This window comes from Camelina sativa, chromosome 12 (genome assembly GCF_000633955.1).
Source record: "Camelina sativa cultivar DH55 chromosome 12, Cs, whole genome shotgun sequence".
Taxonomy (NCBI): Eukaryota; Viridiplantae; Streptophyta; class Magnoliopsida; order Brassicales; family Brassicaceae; genus Camelina; species Camelina sativa.
In genome coordinates this window covers 24,813,478-24,821,318 of record NC_025696.1, presented here as the reverse complement: position 1 = coordinate 24,821,318, position 7,841 = coordinate 24,813,478, and the positions used below count along the sequence as shown (strand labels likewise).

The window sequence follows — 7,841 nt, the reverse complement described above, 5'->3', positions numbered from 1 at the left end:
AAGTTTTCAGGAAGTCGAGATGCTAAGTGCGAGTTCAAATGGTGAGGATTTGCCCGTACGATCGAGGGACCAATCGACCAAATGGTCGATTAATCAGAAAAACGATCGACCATTTGGTCGATCGTGTGGTCAATCGTTTCATCCGGAGCAAGTCTTGCCTCGGCAAATGATCGAGGATTGCTCGATTGCACAAGGAGTGTGATCGACCATTTGGTCGATTGTCAAAATATTTGATCGACCAAATGGTCGATCGTGAGGTCAATCAATATCACGCAGCCAACACCGAAGCTGTCCAGAGTGAGGAAGCGATCGAGACTTTGGTCGATCAAACAAAGCAAACGATCGACCAAATTTGTCGATTGTTTGGTCGATCAAATGTTTTCCAACCAGGTAAGTCAAGGTAAGTCAAAATTCTGACTTTGTATTACTTATATTGAACCGAAATTCCCCTTGGTTTAGCTTCCAAACCGCCCTAAACCGGTCAAATTCGATTTGAGGCTAATTAAATGAGACAATCGACCAAACCCTCGACCCTTCTTCCTCTTTGCTCCCTCTTACGCGACATTACACATTAGCTCACTCATTCAAACACGCCGCTCTCTCGTTTCTAGCTCGATTTTGTTGGTTCAAAGTTTCATCTCACTTGCATTTTTCCTTAGAATCCTTCTTCATCACTCTATTTCTCAAGCAAACAAGGTAACATCTCTCTTTCTCCATAATTTCGAATTCACCAAGGTTTGTACAATTCTGAAAATTTCTTGTGTAACTAGGATTACATGCTAATAGGACAATATTATGCTTGTTTCAAACTTTGTGAGCTTTAGGTGTTGATTATTAGAGCTTGTTTTGCATAGTTTGGTAAAAAATTTTGAATTTTAGTGGTTTAGGGTTCTTGATTGGGAAAAGTGACGAAAATTGCTAAAGCTTGTTAGAATTTGGGGCTTTTAATCTCTTTGGCTTGGTTTGTTGTTGCTTAAGAGTCTTGTTTGATAATTGGTTCAATTCCCTTTGAAATTTGACAAGTCTAGGATTTTTAGCAAAATGTGAGAATTTTGACTATTTGGGGAACATGGAGCGTTTGATGTGTTTGTGTTTGAGGTGTGGTTTATTGCTTTTGTTTTGGTTATTGAGATAATGGCTTTACTAGCATTGTATCATATTAGTATGAGTTGAGACAAATTCGGATCATGCACTTGCAAAAATCTTATGAATTTTTCTCTTGTCACTCATTTGGTTTTGAATGTGTGTTTATAGGTACAATGGCTGGTCCTAAAGATCGTTCCAAGAAGAAGAAGACTACCGAAACACCAGTTGAACCACCTGCAGCTTCTTGGACATCGAGTGAGATAAAAACTCTTCAGAGAATCAGCAAAATGAATGTTGTTCCCACCAAGTTTGTCGATAGAGCTTTGCTTGCAAGGATGGGTCTTCTTGATACATTTGATGAGTTCTTCACCAAGATGGGTCTGCAAGAGATTGCAAGGATAGATTATCCAACTTATCCAGATCCTACAATCGATTTCTTATGCACCATGGATTACCAGTTCAAGAACTCTAGGGTCCCCATCGCTAGTGAAGGAACAATCTCATTCAAGGTGCGCGGACTGGGGTACAAGATCTCCATTCCCAACCTTTGCGAAGCTTATGGTTTTGAGAACAACAGTGACTTGTGTTTCCCTAACTTCAATGGGATTGATCATCTTTGGAACACATTGGCGAGGGAAAAGTTTGTTAGCCACAAGTCCAAGATCACACATGTCCGCCATCCCATAGTTCGCTATGCAATCAAGACCATTGGACATACTCTCTTGGGTAGAGGAGTGGTTGGAGCAGCAACCAAGTTGGAATTGTGCTTCATCTTCCAAGGGCTAAAAGATATCCTTGTTGAGAGCATTGATGGCAATGATGAGGAAGAAGAAGTTAATGATGATTTGGGGAACAATGTTAACTATGGTTGCATCTTTTCTCACTACTTGGCCTCCTATGCAAAGAACATCATCAAAGGGAAGACCAAGGACACTTACATTGGTGGTGTGCTAACTCCTCTCTTCACCAAAGCAGGAGTTGATCTCTCCATGTTTGAGCCATGGACTCGACGAGCCTATCTTGACTACAATCACTTGGTGAGCTCCAAGTTCCTGAGACTTACCGCAGACCCCGCTAGCTTTATCCACAAGTTCATTGATCAAAACGGGACTGCAAAGGAGTGTATGCATCCTTCAGAGAGGCTGTCTGCCCTGAAGTACCACTATGATGTTCTCTTTGTGCCGCTTGATGATGAGATTGCCGCACCACAAGAAGAGCCAGCCGAGATTGAAGAAGACTCGCCACCTCCTCCACCCTCACAGCATGATCCATACCACCTTGGTAGATATGAGTTGCCTCAGTTTGATTTTGTGCCCAAGAACAAGACAGAGAAGATGCTTTCAAAGCTCATTAAAGTCCAGCAGAAGATCAACAGATGGCAAGCTTATGCTATGGGAAAACTGTTTAGGAAGGTGAAGAAGCTGCAACCCGATGGATATGTCTCATCCGATGATGAGATGGAGCAGCCGCAGGACAGTTCTGATGGTGAGAATGATGGTGAGCAAGCGGAATCTGCTGATGATGATGATGCCATGGAGGAGGATGCTCAAGAGCCTGCACGCTAATCTTTAGGAGAGTGTTCCGCTAGTGCTCTTATGCCTATTGATCCTCCACGTCTCTCCTTGCAAGTGCTAATCCAGAAACGCAGCAAGTCTAGGCGCAAGAGAGGAAGCAACACCCCCTAGTCTCCATTTGAGGTACCACACTTCCCCATTGTCTATACCATTTGAGTCTTAATTTTTATTTGTCTACCGTTAGTCTTTTTCTCAGCTTTTCTCACACCGAGACAGTGTGATTTAAGTTTGGGGGAGGGACTAACTATCTCACATTGTGTTTTGTTTTGATTTTCATCCTTAGTGTCATGCATTGTGTCATCAATTTGTTAATAGCTATGTTTTGAGAAAAATCAAAAAAATTTGAAAAATTAAAAAAACCAAAAAATGCATTTAGCTTTGCATATTCATTCTTGTGTTTAGGATTGAACCCAAAGCCCTCATTTATAGTTCATTGGTGCTTGTTTAATCATTGGGAAAAAAATGAAGAATCTAGGCTTAAAAGCATTGTGTCACTTGAAAGCATTTTCCTCTAGTGTAAAGCTTGCTTGATAATTGTTACATCTCTATATTATTTGGACTTTAATTTGATCTTAAAATTATCTTGCATATGGACTATGAATGCTTGCTCATGGAACTTTCATTTGGGTTAACTATCTCTATTTGCCACTCTATTTTCGTTTAACCCAATCTCTTGCCACACCTTTGAACCCCAGCCTTTTCTTTCAAGCCTTGTATTGATTTGTTGAGTGAGGCCTCTTCTTGATAATGCTATAGGTTGTGAAATCTTGAGAGTATTGAGAATGACAAAGAACTGGCTCTTGTTTTAGCTAGGCTTGGAATCTTTATAGCTAGCTAATAGGACTGGTTTTGAAAGAAATAGGTGGTTAGAATGTTGATTTGGGTTCAAGTTTGGGAACAAGAGAGAACAAGAAGAGAAATAAAGGTTTACTTGGTCAAAAAGAAAAGAAAAATCTCTAAGGTTAAGTTAATTATAAGCTCTAAGTCTCAAGGAAAAAGGATAGAAAGTATTGTTATAGTCTCCTAGAATCAAAATGAAAAGAGTAAAGAAAAATCAAACAAGATTGGGAGTATAGCAAAAAAAAAAAATGAATAAGAAAGAAAATGAGCTAGTGTTTAAAGCAAGAACAGCTTTAGAGATTCAATAAAAATAAAGGTATAAGACCATAAGTAAAGAAGAAAAAGGGGTTGAGTTGAACAAGATTGAGTTTTTGGGTTTGAAAGAAAGAATAAGAAAGATGAGAATAAAGGGTAGAAAACCTTTTAGGTGGGTAGAACATCAAGAGCTAAGCTTTGTATGCTCAAATTATTCTTGGTCTTAGATAGATTTCATGACTGTCTAGCATTCCTCTTTGTTTGAGAGTTAACCACCCAAAAACACCATTATCCAACCACTTTATAAACAGCCTCTACCTTAAACCAATTGAGCTTGATTTATTTTCCATTTGCAAGATCACACCAAACACTTTAATGAATGTGAAAGAGATGTTCAATAGGATTGCAAGTCTTTGCCAATAGATAGAAGATGAACTAGAATGATGCATTGTGTTAAGCATATAAAAATATTTGTAAGGACTTTGATTGATCTTAGCACCATTGAACTACATCTAAGGACTTTGGTTTGAATCCTTTGTCTCATGCCTTTAGGTTCTGAGTCCCATCTTTAAACCTCTCTCCCTTGTTTTTCACTTGGTTTTTGCTAGAGGACTAGCAAAGTATAAGTTTGGGGGAGTTGATATCTTGTGTTTTTATGAGTTTTTAAAGCTTATTTCCTCATTGTTTTGTGTATATTCATGAGCATTTAGGTTGTTTAGGCTGCATTGTGCATCAAGTTTAGTATTTCAGGTGTTGGAGTGGAGATATGCAAGGAAAGTATGCTTTGGAGCCAAATAAGTCAAGAATTTGCAAGGAAATGAAAATGAGGACAAGAAGGCCGAACAATCGACCAGCCGATCGACCAAATGGTCGATTAACGCATCACCAGATTCTCGGACTTCAGCCGATCGACCAACCAATCGACCATTTGGTCGATCAAAACACTCCCAGACTTCTCGGACTGGACGCAGGACCAGAACGATCGACCAATGCAATCGACCAAATGGTCGATCGTGACGCGAGCCGAGACTTCGGATATTTGGTCAATCGACCAAGCAATCAACCAAATGGTCGATCGTGATGCAAGCTGGAATTCGGACTTCAAGGTGCGAGACTTCGGAGACTTGAGCGATTGACCAACCGATCGACCAAGGTCGATCATGAAGGAGGACCAATCGAGCAAATGGTCGATCAAGTGGTCGATCGTGTGCCATTTTGAGACCAAAACCCGGTTTGTTTCGGTTTTCCCTGAATTGTTTAATTTTAATCCGGTTTGTTCCGGTTTAGTTTATGTTTTCCTATAAATACTCCAACCCTAATTGTGGAGACTTATCTCTTATCTTATCAATTATCTCTTGTATTAGTTTTTGTTAAGCAGGCACCTAGGGTTCTTAAGCATTTCCATACTTGGTTTTGTTGAATCTTTGGTGGATTTTCCAGTTTTAATAGCAATTTGTCTTTCTAATCTCTTAATCTACAAGCTTTCATTATGATTTCACAAAGACAAACCTCTTTCCTTTGTGTGATCATGATGATTAGTGAGTAGATCTTTTAAGAACTTTGGGCTTGGTAGATTAGGGAGATAGATGGTTGATCTTTGATGTCTAGGGTTTATTTTATGCATTTCCTATCTTGATTAGTGATAATATTGCTAGATAGCCTTGATCAAGCTTAAATCTAGACTTTAGGATTTCCATGCCCACAAGGTGTTTGATGAAATTCCTGAACCAAACTTTTTAAGAGCTTTGCATTCCTAGCCAATGGAAATTGATGATTAGGGTGCTTAGTGGTATTTGAACTTGTTCTTAATGCATGCTTGTCTTGTGATTACCTTTGGAAATTGTTGATTATCATTTGACTAGCATAGGATCTCTATCATGGAAATGAATTGATTTGCATTAGTGTTCTAGCCATAGGATTGTTCTTGAATGTTACTTAGACATCTAGGATTGATTAGCTATCTCCCAATTCAATTACCTTGCCCAAGGTTCTCTTGTTAATTCTTGATTTTCAGTATATTTGCTATTTGAGTTTGTTTGCCTTGGGTTTGCATTGTCTTGTTTACTTTATTTGAGTGACTTTGATTAGATAAGTAGTGACATAAGAACTTTTACTTGATAAAGAATAGATTAAGCATTTTGTGTATTCTTGGTGTGTTGATTGATTGCAAATTGTGGATTGATAATAATTGATACTGAAAGTTACTACATCACTTACTGATAAGCTCAAATTTACCCTAGAGCTACTCTCTCAAATTAAGAGATCAATTGTAGTACTTAGGGATCGAATCCATAAGAACTCTAGATTTACACAATAGACTTAATAATCTTTTAATTATGCTAAACAGAAATATTGTAATTAAATTGCAAAATAAAACAGAAAAAAGAGTTGTAAATTCAGATGGATGAAACGCTAGGCCTAAGGAAATTCTCAGGAAATTAAGGAAAATCATATCAATTAATTAAGCAAGCAGGATTCAACAATTAAGCAACGTTCTTGAACTCTAAACACAATTGTAAAATAAATCAGTTGTCACTGCAAATATTATCTAAGTTTTAAAACCCGAAAATCCAAATCTCTTTGCAAAATTCAAGTTAAAAACGAGCAATAAAATTAAGTTTAGATAAGTTCACAAAATCACTAATTCAAATCTCTTTGCAAAAAGTAATTTTGCTCACCAAAGGTTTTTATCAGGAAAATTAATTATATTCTCATATCAATCAATAATCCTAAGATCTAAATCCAGATGACTAATCAAATATCTTGCATTAAGAACAACCTATGTTGAAGAACAATAAAGATAACGAATCCAAGAAATAAATCAATCTAACAATTCATGAAATCTCTAAATATGAGAAACGCTAAACCTAACAAGCAGATCTACTCAGACATAATTGTAAGAATACAAATCATGAATAAAATAGATAGCATTAAGAGATTAAAAGAAGAAGAAAAAGAGTTCTGAATCTTCTCTGAATGAGTCTTGATTCTTCTCTCCAAAAGCTCTCTAAAAATCTCTTAGGATTTTCTCTAAAAAGTTGCAGGGAAAAATAAAGCTTAGGTCTAAACAATGACCTAAAAACCTATTTTTTTCCAAAATCGTCTAGAGACCAATGATGCAAAGATGGAAAATTTTGGGGCAATTTTGTAAATCTTCAAAAATTGTGAGAAAACTTCAAATTCCTCTGCTGGATGATCCATCGATCGACACCATCACTTGCATCGGTCGATGCATCCTCTAAATTCGTCTCCCAACTCTGCAGCTCAGCCTCAATACTTGATTATGCTCCAAATCCTCCTATTTAGTTCAATTATGCTCTCATCCATGCTAAATCCTATAAAGACTCAAAAAGACTCTTAAAACACCAAAAAGACTCTATAAACAGAACTTATATCATGACTAAAACCACTATAAACCATGATATATCAATTACTTTTGGATTAAGAAAAATCTAGTTGTGAAAGATTCTGATTTAGATGAAGAGAGAGATTTTTTAATCTGTTTTGATTTTACGACAGAGAGATTTGGACAGCTTCTGTCTCTGCCGTCTCAGAATATTGATGATGATTGTGGAATTTTGTCTTGTGTCAAAGAAGAGAAACTCGCTGTGTTGTATCAAATTGTTGATACATCTACGGTAGAGTTAGAGATTTGGATCACTACTAAGATAGAGCCTAATGTCGTGTTGTGGATCCCCTTCTTAGTTTATATTATTGGGCCGTCCGTTGGTCTTGATGATATTCTGCTTGATGAAGATTGCAGTTTCATCATTGACGAGGGGAAGAAACTCGCTGTGGTTTTCGGAGACGATGAAACAGCTACTTCTTACTGTTGGAACTGAATTTTCAGAAACAAGTTTAAGAAAATTGCAGGTTTTAGGACAGTGACTTTCTGGCAACTTTCCGGCCAAATTCCGGCCAAATGGCTGATCAGAATTGTCGGGTCGATAGTGCAATGGAAATCTGGTAACGAGTACTACAAGATGGTATACTCATACGTCCAAAACAGAGTTTATTTGAATGCAAAATAAGAGTGTGAAGTGAACTACTTGGGATGTTTGGGAAAAAGCCTCACATCGGAAACAG

The 7,841-nt window shown here is 37.6% G+C and overlaps 1 pseudogene; it reads left to right on the top strand.

Annotated features, from left to right (window-relative positions):
• LOC109127990 overlaps positions 1–7,597 on the top strand; it is a 21,980-nt pseudogene extending 14,383 nt beyond the window's left edge.